The 13338-nt window shown below is 36.0% G+C and overlaps 1 protein-coding gene across 3 annotated transcripts in view; it reads right to left on the bottom strand.

The window, feature by feature from the left end:
• Positions 1-13338, bottom strand: part of BBS9 (Bardet-Biedl syndrome 9) — a 318286-nt gene that overhangs the window by 82920 nt on the left and 222028 nt on the right. The window lies entirely within an intron of this gene.

Raw genomic sequence — 13338 nt, forward strand, 5'->3', positions numbered from 1 at the left:
CACGTACAAGTTTTACAGGAAAAATCACTTGAATTAAAAAAAGTCATGAAAGAGTTACTGTTATGCATTTTCTTCCTGTGTAGCATCTGATAGTTAAAATCATTAACTGCTTCAAAGTGATAGTTTGGCCATCATTAATACAGAAATTAAGTCTTCAGGCATCTGAAGCCCTCACTAGCTTCACACAGAAAGAATAAGCAACTCCATGTATCTTCCTACACTTCACGATGACATTAACTCCATGATGATTAAACAAATCAGGAATGGGAGAATAATTACAATAATTCAAAAATCTTAATTTCATATGTAATCCTATTCAGTACCACTGGTATAAGGATTCTGATGACTTTAATCAATGTATCAGTGGACAAGAAACACACCTAAAAAGATCTGTGCAGAACTTGACAGGCTTTTTTGACATTTCTGTCATATTTAATTACATTCCTCTCAGATTTCTATGGGAAGATTCGAATTTGACACTGACTTCTATTAATGTCTTCAGACATGTTTACAACACACAGTTATTAGATCTCTTTGGAAAGTTTAGGTCTCAACTATTATTAAATTTTACAGAACTTTGCATTAGGAGCCTGGACACTAGCAAACATGTTGACTACCTCAGAGGCCAAAAATTAAAATACCTTTACATGCTTTGATTTTGTTTCTCAAACACATGACAGACATACCATGGCAATATGGCGTGAAGGAATCTGTACCACTGCTGTGTCTGATTTGCCTTTTCTTTGGCATACATCGTTAAACAGGCAATGAAGTAATAACATGGGGTCTGTAGCAACTACTCTAGCAAGCTACTGTATTGTCAGAAAATAAGATCTTTACTATTTGGAATCAATTTATAAAACCTCATAGCAAATAAGGGATTTTTCTCTACCCTATACCAAAGTAGTCTTCTATAGGACAGGTCATGAACGTTATGCAAAAGTAATCTCAAATACAAGTTAAGTACAGACCGAACTCATCAATCATGGTTTAAGGAAATAAAGAAATAAGGAATAAGGAAATAATAAGGGGAAAAAAGGAAAAGGAATAAGGCCATAAGGAAAAAAATCCACTGCACGTGATCACAGACTATACATCATAACTTCTTAGAAATGAAAATTCCATAACGACGTTATTATTTAATAGACTGATCTTGAGTAACTGATCTATCTACTGATGTTAAACAATGTGAATTAATAGTAAATATAATACTTAAAGCTGTAGATTTTGCTAAGGTACCTGCTGCGCTTAAAGTCTGAATTGCTACATGACCTGCGCCCCAGAAACCATTAGGCTGAATTCCAATCAGGATTCTACTGTGTTATGCATATTCAAAGCTATATTCAAAGCTTCATGATTACAAAATTAAAATTGTTTCTCAGTGTGCAAAAATATGTAATTTTGTTTTTAGTATGAAAGGTAATAGCATATTTGTAACAGCCCAGAAAATTCTTGCTCTCATATGCTCTTTCTTTACCAATACAGCCACAGTAACAAAACTAGCAAAAATTCCCCTACTCTGTCTCAATCATCTCAAAGTAAAATTAATACCAACATCAAATAGGGTCATTTGAATATCATTGACACTTATTGTCACCATTTTTTTTATACAGAGAGCAAATGACATTAATACAATCCCATATTTAATAGGAAAGTAGATCTCTATGGTTAACATAACCAAGGAACTTAAACCGTTTCTAATCTGGCCAAACTGTCAGTCAGGGTCCTTCCTCATAATCAGAGAGCAGGAGAATGAAACTACTGCTCCATTATCTTATGCAAATACCCTAGATGGCCAAACATTACTTTTACAGTGATATTTGACCACTCACCTTTGATGCTTTGACAGAAAGACTAAAAAAGATTAAGTGATTGAAATCATCACCACTAAGAAAAAAGAGAATTGGAACACACATGCATGTTATGCACTTCTTTAGTTCATTTTGTCATCATAAAATTTATTTTGGCTAAGACAGAGTTATATGCACAAACTTGATACACATGCAGCTCAAATTATTCTTTCTTACGTAGTTGGAATTAAGTGTAAATTAAGCATGATCAACAAGATGACACAAAGACATACTTGAAAACCTCATTTCTGTTGACCACAGTTACTATATATCTATCTGCAAATGCAGATAAACAACTTGCTGGGTAGATTTTCAAAAGTAGTCAATGCTACCCTAAGCATGGTCATATTTAAATGAAATAAAATTTCACATTATGTGTTTCTTTGGTCTGAAGATAATAAACAACCACTTACCAAAGTATAAGACAGCTGGCAAGTTTTCACAGCTGAGGAAGTGACTATGTCTTTTATTGGCTTGGTTTCCTTCTTCAGTCAAACTTAGGTAAAATACTGAACAACTGAGAGCCCCAGTAGTAGTAAGGGTGAGTATTCACACTCTTGTTTATTAGTGCTTTTTAACACAGCTATCAAATATTATGCAACTGTACATTAGTTCTTATTGATGATCCTGCAAACAAAACCCTCCTAAAAAAAGGGGAAAAATCCCAAAGCAGCAAAGTAAACATGGAAAAACACTTTATATTAACTTCCTTCACATTTTGTAATCTTAATTGTGCAGTAAAGCAGCGTTTCAGTGGAGAAAAAAAGGACAAACAAAACAAAAAACCAAACCAACAAGTAACCTTAGCAAGCTTGTTTCTACTTAACTACTTTCCTCATTTTGACTTTTTAACGGCAAGAAAAGAAACACAACCCATGCAAAGAATATAAATCTTCCTATAAAAGCTCTTTCCCAGGTTGACTGTTAGTGCACACGAGAAGCTAGTATAAAGACATTTTCTGCAAAACTTCCAGTTTACACAACGACAACTCAAAATATTACACCGCTGTTAAACTGACTTTATTTATTGGGAAAGTCTACAGGGGAGACTTTTGGACAAAATTTTTGGACAATATTTTGGGCAAAATATTTAAGACTGAATGTAGACATGGCACAAAGAGAAACACTTAACAATTTATTATTGAAAAAGTCTTGCCTGCTATGTCTCTCATTTGATCCAAATACACAGATGATCTTATACCTAATTAAGCTGCAACTTTACACACACTGTGTCCATCATAGGCCTAAGTATCAGAAAATTGCTAAGGGCTAAAGTATTTACAACCACTGTTGTCTTTTCTCCTGAAACAAAACGCTGCAGCATTACGTAATTACAATGTCTATTGTTGAAGATTTCACAAGGAATGTATAAATTGTGTGGAGAGCTGTTGTCTGTAAAGGGAGTAAGGTTACAGATCAACAACCAAATTTTACAGGGATATTCACTGTCACCAGGAGGTCAGTTTGGATAACCTTTTATCGGTAAAGCTTTGCCTCAGGAATACAGCAATTTTCCAGTTTCAGAGAATTTTCCCCTTGCCTGTCCCCGTAGCTTCACTCCTCCTCAGAAATCTGGCCAGTGCTGCTGACTTTAATTTTAGATCTCTGCTAATTCACTTGTTAAAAATACTATTTCTGTCTTAATACTGTGCATTTTGAGACATTGCCCATGCTGTAGCACTTAAGAGAAACGTATGTGAAAAAAAAAGTAATTATAAATATTCACTGCTTTCATGCACAGAACAGGACCAGAAATTTAATACTGTGTCAGCAGAACTGACAGAACTGTTTCAGAACTACATCCACACACTCTCTGGCGATATGTAAACTTGCTGCCTCACACTTATACATTTTCTTCTTCAAAGCAGATACCAAAGAAATGAGTTTGTCCCCAGTTTTTTAACATTAAAGACAGTAGGTCAAATTAATCCCTAGTGTAACTCAATGAGATTGGTCCTTCATCTTTTTCCCCATGGAAAGCACTATTCCAAAACATACATTTAATTAATATCCTCTCTCATCTGTAGATTCCTCCAGGGCTTTTAAACTTTTCCTTGTGGCATACTCTTTGCAACTAACATAAGTTAATACAAAGGCTCCATCTATGTTGGCGCTTTATTAGTTTTAGGAAATAATTTTAACATATATGTTTAAAGATGTTTCCACAAGCACACAAATAACATAGTGATCACTCAACAGTGGAATTATGCAACTAACCTAAAGCAAAACCAAGGAAGTAGTTTTATAGTCTGTGACAGCATATGGAAAAGTAGTGGAAGAGAAGGAGAAGCCATGCCTCAAGACAGGTAAAACTGGGTTTGGAAAAAAAAGAAATCTGCCTGTTGATCCTCTCTCGCCTACATTAATAGTCAAAGGCAAAGCTCCTATTAGTTAAAATTACATAGGATCAAGCTTTCTATGAAGAGGGATAAAGTTCTCTCAGGGCTCTCAATCAGAGATTATTACTGAATTGACTTAAGCATATACATAAGAGTCTTCCTGAAAAAAGTCATCTTGGGTGTACACATAAACAAAGGAAAGATACACAGGCTTTCCTGAATCAGGAAACGTGAGGAAAATAGCAGCCAGGAAGGGAAAAGTGAAAGCAAGTGTAATAAGAAGGAGGAATAACATTATCTCCTAACTGCATTTAGCTTCTTGAAATTAGAATTAGACAAACCAGATAAATAAAGACTCAGGCTTCAGTGAATGCCTATTTTAAAATCCTTTAACTGCCTCTACATCCACTCCCTTTCTAGCTCTGAATTGCAGTGATGCTGGACAGCAGAGACATACAGATATTGTAGGTTATAATTTCACGATTTCTGAATGGGACTCCTCTGAAAGGTTGGGACTATGAAGTAACAAAAGAGCATATGGAAAACTCTCCATGATTATGAAATAAAAACCCCATCATTAGCACACTTAGCCTCCAAATACTGTTATAGAAGAGAGAGGGCAGAGAGGGGAAGGGACCACTAATGCTACTCAAACCTCAGTTCATATCTAGGCAGGTTATGTAAGTTTGGAACTTTCACCTTGAGCAGAAGAAAAAACTGAGGTTAGATTTTAAAAAGAAAAACAATATAATTGTGAACTCGCTATATATTAACAAAAATTATTTCCAAAACCTACTGCAATACCATTCAGCTCCCTAGATTACCTAGTATGTCGACCCTTAGGACCAGAGATTCACGTAAGACAAGATCAGTGGAAGACCATGTGACCAAAACCAACGCTCTTAGCAAGATATTTGTCAGATGAGGCTAATACATAGTGAAGAAATACTGTTGAAACTTTTGGTTCTTGGACTTTATCCCCTGCCTTGTACTTGCTCTGGAAATAGCCAGCTGAACACCATCACTAGCCATGCTAATGCAAGCATCTTTGATTACAAAAAATCCATAAGGTCAGAAAAAACCTCAAATATCCAGAATTAATCTTCTGGAAGCACTTTAAAATGACATCTCATTTTCCACAGCTGATAAGAATACAACTTAATAGAATATACACTCTGTGGCGTGATATAATCTTATAGTAAGAAGGTAATTCCATTTCATTATTTTCTCATGTGTGCAGGCTTTTTACATAAGAAGAACTCAACTTCTACTATATTTTCAGCTGCTAAGATTCCTAAAGTACAACGTGATTTTTGAGAAAGAAATTAAAAGTAATAAGAGCCTGAAAACAAAATTAAGCTGGTGTCTTTAAAATCTCTTCCCAAAATTTAAGTGATCTTGCAACCACATCTAATTCTTAGTACAATCAGTTTAGAATAATTGATCATTTGCAAAACCATTCTAAGACGTAGTATTTACACGCTTTTGCCAAACAAATGGCGGTAATTTATTGTACATACCGTTAATTTGTATTTTCTTCTCCAAAAATTTTTAAGTGAGAAAAAAGCCCATCAAAACAGCACTCAAAAATGTTCACCTGAATGCATTCTGCAGAGAAAGCTTCCTCAGTACCATGGAAAACAACTGAACATCAAGGTTCTAGAAACAATCTTCTTTTCAAGGTATAACCTTTCTAATTTTATCTTCAGCTTTTGTTCAATTAAAAATTTACCAGCAGCTTCCAAAGGTCACAGAGCAAATAGATTACCCTAACCATACTCACATTTGGGTGAGATCCTAGACATATTGCAGTCAAAGGGAAAATATGCCAGGGCACTACTTCAGGGGAGGAAGCTTTCAGCCCTGGTATGAAATATTGCTCCACAAGCAGTTCCACTGGTCAGCAATTATGCAACAGCAGCAAGACATGGTAGAATAACTAGTCATGCAGCTCTTTTCAATTCCCAAGGAACGGCTATGTTTATTTGGTTTGAGGTATGATTTTTAAGAAAATATTTTGGACTCTCAAACTTAATTCTGATCCTATATGGCCTTGGGTGAATCTCAAACTCAATATGCCTCAGCTCCTCCTATATTAAAATGAATGAAGCATAACTTACCCACCTCTATAAATCTTTATCCTGCTTAGATGAAAGGTGTTTTGCAATGTAAGTGCAAAATCTTGTTATTCATTAAAGGAGGCTTCTACCACAGCTCCTCACTTAATGTTTTTAGGGCCACCCTTTACCTTTAAATCTAGCAAGATAATTATTGATTAATGACCACATCACCTCTGTCAGAAATATAAAAGCAATATAAACATGCTTGTGCCTGACAAATCAGATGTCTTAAGTAATGTCTTGCATAATTTTATCTGTTTATCCTAATGCACCCCCACTTCAGTAGTTTCTAGCAGTCTTAAGTGGATACACTTATATTAGCCAATCCTAATTTCTGTGGGTGGTATGCTGGCGCTAGTGCTGAGGTGCTCTCAGCTTTAGTTTATGAGCTACTCAGAGGTTATTGCACAGATCACTTCTCTCTTCCTTACATTTAGGTTTTTCAACTCATTACAAACACAGGTTCAAATTTCCAACCCACAGGTAAGTCTAAAAAGTGAAATATTGTCTTAACCTACAAAATACTTACAGTTGCTACCCTATTAAACTTTATAGGAATCTACACCATCCAGGGCAATATTGGCAAGTCATTTCTGGAGAAAAAGAGAATTTACACTGACCTCGGTGACACCATATCATAAATGATGTGCTGTTGGGATTAGTCTAGTTCTTAATAATGGATGCGATTTATTGCACACAATTAATACCTACCTACAAATAGCAAACACTGAAAAGATACAACAATAATTATTATTAGTAAGTAACAACAGCCAGTTAAGAATCTGGTTTTGGAGTGTATCATTGAAAGAAATTTCCCAGTTATTATAGGGATCAGTTCTTTGCTCTTGCTGGCAACCATTTCATAAGTTACCAAAATTCATCTTAAAACTACACTTTGCCTGAATGAACCCTACTGGCAAGCTGTTTAAGAACATCACTGTGCTTTCTAGGTGGCAAAGGGGTGACTTATTTAGAAATTGTTTTATCTTGTCAAGAAGTAATAAAAAGCAAGATATTCAGCTAGAAAGTAACAATCTACCTGGAGCAACTTATATATATCCCAGAGTTGATGTATTTAATAATCAAATGTACATCGGCTAAGAATAAAACACACCACCCGCTGCTAAAATTAGTTATTAAAATTGGTAGACTGGGAGAGCAAAACTCTAAGAATTCTAAGTGCTTGCTGACTGAAAAGCGTTACATTAGCAGTAGATAAACTGACAGAAATAAGTAGACTGCCACAATATGACAGGAGCAATCTGTTGCATCTCAAATATAAGGAGAGTTTTTTAAATATGGCAATAAATTATGACTAAGCAAAAATGCACACAAAATGACTTCTTCACCCCTCACCACAAAAATTTGTTACAAACAGTAACCAACTACATATTAAAGATAAAAGCCTCTCAAAAAATGTGAATTTAAGAGACATAAGAATGGCAAAAGCAGTTTCTAAGATGGTGAAATTAAAAATAACCAACCCAAACTACAGCTCCTCTCCATTTGCCAATTAATAAACCTATCTATAGATGATGTTGAAGTAAAAAAGAAACAAAAAAACCAAACACACACCTGCAACTCCCTGTAGCAGTTTCTGTAGCAGAGCAGCATTATTTTTTTACTAACAGCCATAAAGGTATCTTATCCTAAAACAAGCAAAAGCCACAAGGCAGGCCCTAATTGTGAATCTAGGTCTAAAAAGAACCTCTAAACCCTATGAACCTTAAAGGAAACCCAAAGCTTTGAGGTACAGTGGAGCCACTGGAGGCATTTCTTTTACCACATATTATACTTTGAAAGCATGAGCATATTTAGAGACTGACAGTATTAAATATAGTATCTGGTCATAATCGGAATGATTACCAAAAAGGAAGTGCAACCACAGTAAGAATCACTGCTTTAAAAACCCAGCCTAGCCTCAAATCAGGGATATTGATGGTTTTTAATCAAATATACTTCTGTATCCTACATCCTGCTGAAAGAATTTGTATCCAATGGCTATCACAGGCAGTGCTGCCAGGCCATCGCCAGGGTAAGTGAAATGTGTAAGAACTTCTAAGAAACAGAGACAGCCTATGTTAAGTTAAACACCTGGTGCCTCTCCCACTAAGTTACTAAAAGTTCAACCACTGGACCTGGCTGCTTTTAGCTTTCCTTTATGTTCCATTTTCTTCCTTGCCCCGGCACAGTTCTTGAGCAGATATCTTTGTTAGCCCTCTAAAGAATCAGAAGCTTATAAGTTCAGCATCCACAGATCCGCAAGACAATTTTGCTGCCTTCAATAATACAGTAGTTGCTTAAGTACAGTCTTCCAAGAGCTTCAGTGTTTAAATGAAGAAAAAAAAGAAACAAAATACTTGCCAGACAATCTAAAAACAATTACCTTTTACTAAATAAAAGAGAATTTACATACCCAAGTAGTCAATAACTTACTGTATGACCTTCGCAGCCTCTATCTCCTTCCCTTTCCTGAGACTTCACCGGGTACAAATGAGATCTCTATTGCATATCCATGATCCCCTTTCTTTTCCTACAACATAATGTTGCCCTGAGTTCTTCCTTCTCTCTAAACTACTTGGTGCAAAACTTAAGTTTTTTAAAGTTGCTTTTCAAAAAGCAGGTGACCCTTGATCATCCTCACTGTATGATCTGTTCAGTATTGATGAAAATCATAATCAACAAACACGTAAGAAAAAGAGCACTGTGTTGTTTATAATTCAGCACTGGGAAAAGTATAAAGAATTAACTTTTAGTCATTTTTTCAACAAATGTATTTGCCTTTAAAACAGTTAAAAGTTTCATATTATAACTGAATGGACCTGTTCTCTAGACCTACCCAACTTTTCTCTCCAAATGCAAAATTTGTTCATTCCTAGCAGTTTGCCACAAGCCTGGAATTCTACCCCAAGACTCAGAAAAAGAGAGGAGAGGATTCAAGTAGCCTTACAATAGAAATGAAGTTTGCAGTGTGATAGAAGTATATGCAGGGAGTTCACAATCTCAAACCAGTATGCATAAACTGTAGATAGACACAGTCCCTATGGAAAGCTTTTCAAGTTCTGCAAGACCTGCAAATAGCAGCGAGGCCTAAAGCAAAGCCAAGGAACACTTGGAACTTCTGAGAAAATGAATGTCAACACAATATCATTTATGAAAGTATGCGGTGAATTCTGAGAAGCTGCCTCACAAGCCTCAGTTCATCCAATGACTTTGGCAGGAGGCTTAACTGCTTTTCCTGCTACCCTTCTTGAACCAGTTCTATTTTGACCACTGAGTGAAATGCAACAGCCAGTGTAAATCTCCTAATCCCTCACTCATGACATTTAAACAGACAGCGTTGCCATGAACAGTGTGGTTCAGGTTAAATTTCCACTAAAGGAATTCCCTCCTTTAATTATTTTTCAATTAAAATTGACAATAGTAATGCACAAAAAAAAAGAAATCATAAACAGGCAAATAGGCTGGAACTCCATCAGGAAGCTGTCACTAGGCACAGTGAAGAACCGAGTATCAGATGCTATCAGGAGGTTACCAATCAACAGAAGCAAACTCATCACCATATTAGAATGCTCATCTTTTGGCTCTGTATGAATCCCTGCTGATTGTAACATACTCACCATTTCAAATATTTAATACTGGAGTTCAGAGGAACCAAAGAACTCTGGAAATTCCAGACAGCAGAAGAGCAATGCAACACAAAAGATTAATGTCAAATAACTACTACTTTTCTCTATATTAGAGCCAATAATTCCAGGTACGGATATAATGAATGCTGCAAACATGTAAGAATATATTTAATATTCACACTGCAATGGCAATACAAATACAGAGGACCGGCACATACAAAAGGACTGTTCAGGCCTTAAACTCCAGCTTAGTACATGAAATAATCACACGCATACACTCCTACTGAATACAGCAGTCCACTGATACTAAAACATATGCTGGAAAACTGTTGACTTCAGTGGCCTGGATATCACAGTTATCACATTAAAATAGGTGACTAATGAATTGGGTCCCCATATGGCTATTTCCACCACAAAATGTATCCTAATAGCTTCAGTGGTTTAAATGTCATTATGAAGACAGAGAATTGAAAAGTCTTATCCTCATTCATTTGCATAATAAATATTAGACTGTAAAATGGGATTTTTCTCATAATTGATAGCTAATAAAAAGCTACTTGTTCTCTTTTTTATGTGGCTGCTACTGTTTTCAACATCTGAAGTCATAGCTGAAAATAAACTCAAAAATTTACTACTGCAGGAGGAATTACTGGATCAATATCATAATTTTAAGAAAAACTTCAGTAAGGCTTACAGAATCATATCAATGACAAAATGCAGTCAATTCAGGAATATCTCCTTTGCTTGGACGGAAGAATATCCAATATAAAGACATCTGATAAAATACATAATTTAGAAAAAAATTATTCAATCTGACCAAAATCTGTACTTAGCTTCATGAAATGTGATGACATAACAATTAGATGAGGCTTAAAGCAAGCTTCTTCTACTGTATTCTGCTTCATCAAAAAAAAATGAACAAATTTTGAGGGAAGAAGACAAAAGCCCCAGCATTTTTCTTACAGAGAGAGAACTCTTTTGGCTTCTAGCTCACGTGTCCTTCAATTTACATCATTATCAAACATGAAGGAAAGCATAAGCTGTTTTAGAAAATCTGTAGATGTGGTCTGTATCTATAGGAGATACAGGGAATGGACAGACCTTTGTGAGGAAACTGGCAGTCTGACTCATTCGTTCTTCCTTTGCCCCATGAGAATTTTGGTTTTGTTTGGTTGTGGTTTTTTTTTAACCCATTTAAGTCCTAGGTGGGACATAGCCACAGTCAGATAAAGGGAACACAGCTAAGAAGTGGTACTATAACCCCCCCATCATCTGACATCAGAATGTGCCATGAGATGCTAAAACTGAGCTCTGATGCCTTTCCCCAGTACTTTCGTTTTCTCAGTATGACTGTGAACCCCTCAAAAATAAAACATCTTGTAACTGAAGCAAAGACAACACAGGCAAAAAAGGAGATCAGCAAAAGGTCAGCAGGAAGAGGAAGTAGTAGCCTCTGAGTCTACTGAAGTAACTCGAAGACCTGGTTTACCTCTTCAATTTCTTCCAATCAACAGCCCAGTACCACCTTTTGCTCAAGCACAGAACTCCAGAGTTTATAATACAGTCTATCTTTTAACCTCCTTAGACGTACAGAAAATGCAGGATGGTTGGTTGAACACACATAGGTAAAATCAGACAAGGCACCCATAATTAATGAGATGAGCTAAAATTATATCAGCCGAATTCACTTCTGTTTAGACAGAAGGATATAATCAGTTCTTCAAACTGAAAGTCAGTACAACACGTCTTGCACCAACAATTTAAAAAAGGTAATTTATCTGAACATATCTAGCTTATACAGAGTAAATTTAAAGACAAATTATAAATTTGTCAGTTTTGCCATAAAGACTGTTACTTGTAGTAACGTAATTGTCAAGGAACATACAGAGTTACAGTCAGACTTCAAGTACACAGCTTCTTGCAAAAGGGTATAGTGTCAAGGAATGTTTTGACTCCATAGCATTTCCTGAATGAATGGGAATGTAAGACCTTTTTACTGATATAAAACTATAAATATGAAAATATACAATGTTGATTATAGTATACCTCAGGAACAGATGAAAAGTAGAGGATTACCTAGCTCTTTTACTGTTTCTAATATTCTACTTAGGGCATCCATTCAGTAGGGTATCACATATGCGTCAAGGATAAAGAGAGGGTGACAGGAAGTTATATTGTCCAGAGCTATAGAAGGGTTCTTATTGCATCAAAAGCATATTTTTAGCTGCTACAAAAATTCAAACAAGCCCTTCAATTGGGTTGTACGTGAGCAGGACAACCGTCTTCTAGCTAATCCATGCTGCTTCATAAGCAGTTATTAAAAACTAGTTGTCTATTGTCCCAGTGGATATTTTGTTTATCCTCCAGTATAGTTAATTTTTTTCCACAGAATAATACTGTATATGACCAGTGAGTCTTTCAGTGCCTGTGTCTAAGTCCAGAGGCCTACGTTTCAGAGAACAGATCAGTCAGCCTAAAAACCTAGTCTGAAATAAGACCAAAATAAAAAGATATGTTCAAAACCACAAGAATTATTAGTTCTGCTTGTCAACTAGATTTTAATAGTTTTTACAAGTCTAATTCTGAAGTTGTGTGAGAACTATCTGGCAAAAAAGCTAACTATAACTTATGAGGGAAAACACAGAAATGTAAGCTATCTTGAATGATTCTCAACAGCTGCATTTTAAAAACAGAATCAGGACTGCAAGTGCATAAACTCTGATGAAAACACTGATTTATTTTTAAGTATGTTGTACTTGGAAAATCGTTATAAACCAAAACAAGGCAAAGCTCAGCAATGGAAAAGAAGCTGAAAGAAATCTATATGGGCTTCACCTTTTCACATTTTTCCCTGGACAAATTCTGCTGCCCTCTCTGTTCTTTTCTGTGCCCCAAACTGTATTCCTGCCACTTTCAATACAGTTGTCAGAGTTGCTAGCCTTCTCCTTCCCTTCCTTAGAGCTAATCACCCATCTGCTTGTCATGCAAATCCTTCCCAAAAGTTTCTTCCTCCAACAAATTTTCTTCAGCAACATTCCACATACATGTGCATTCATGTATATGTACAGGACAAACTCAAATCCAGGCAAAATTAGGTCCCTACGTGTACTTGTGAACCTGGATGTGAAAGATCAGGCTGGAAAAAAGAGAGATAACAACACAGTACTTAAATTTATTCTAAATTTGATTCTGCAGATTGGATGGCCAATGTGCTAAAAGTTGAATTGGAATTGTGAGAGAGATCCAGACACACCTCCTCAGGAATCTCTAACTTAAGGGTCGAAATACCCAAGAAGTGGATGTCTGGTTCCAGAATGCAATCCTGGTCACTAGCCTACACAGCCTATGGACACAGCAAAACATCTTCAAAGTAAAAGGTCCAAAAGCCCAAAAAACTGTG

This window comes from Phalacrocorax aristotelis, chromosome 2 (assembly GCF_949628215.1).
Source record: "Phalacrocorax aristotelis chromosome 2, bGulAri2.1, whole genome shotgun sequence".
NCBI classification, from domain to species: domain Eukaryota; kingdom Metazoa; phylum Chordata; class Aves; order Suliformes; family Phalacrocoracidae; genus Phalacrocorax; species Phalacrocorax aristotelis.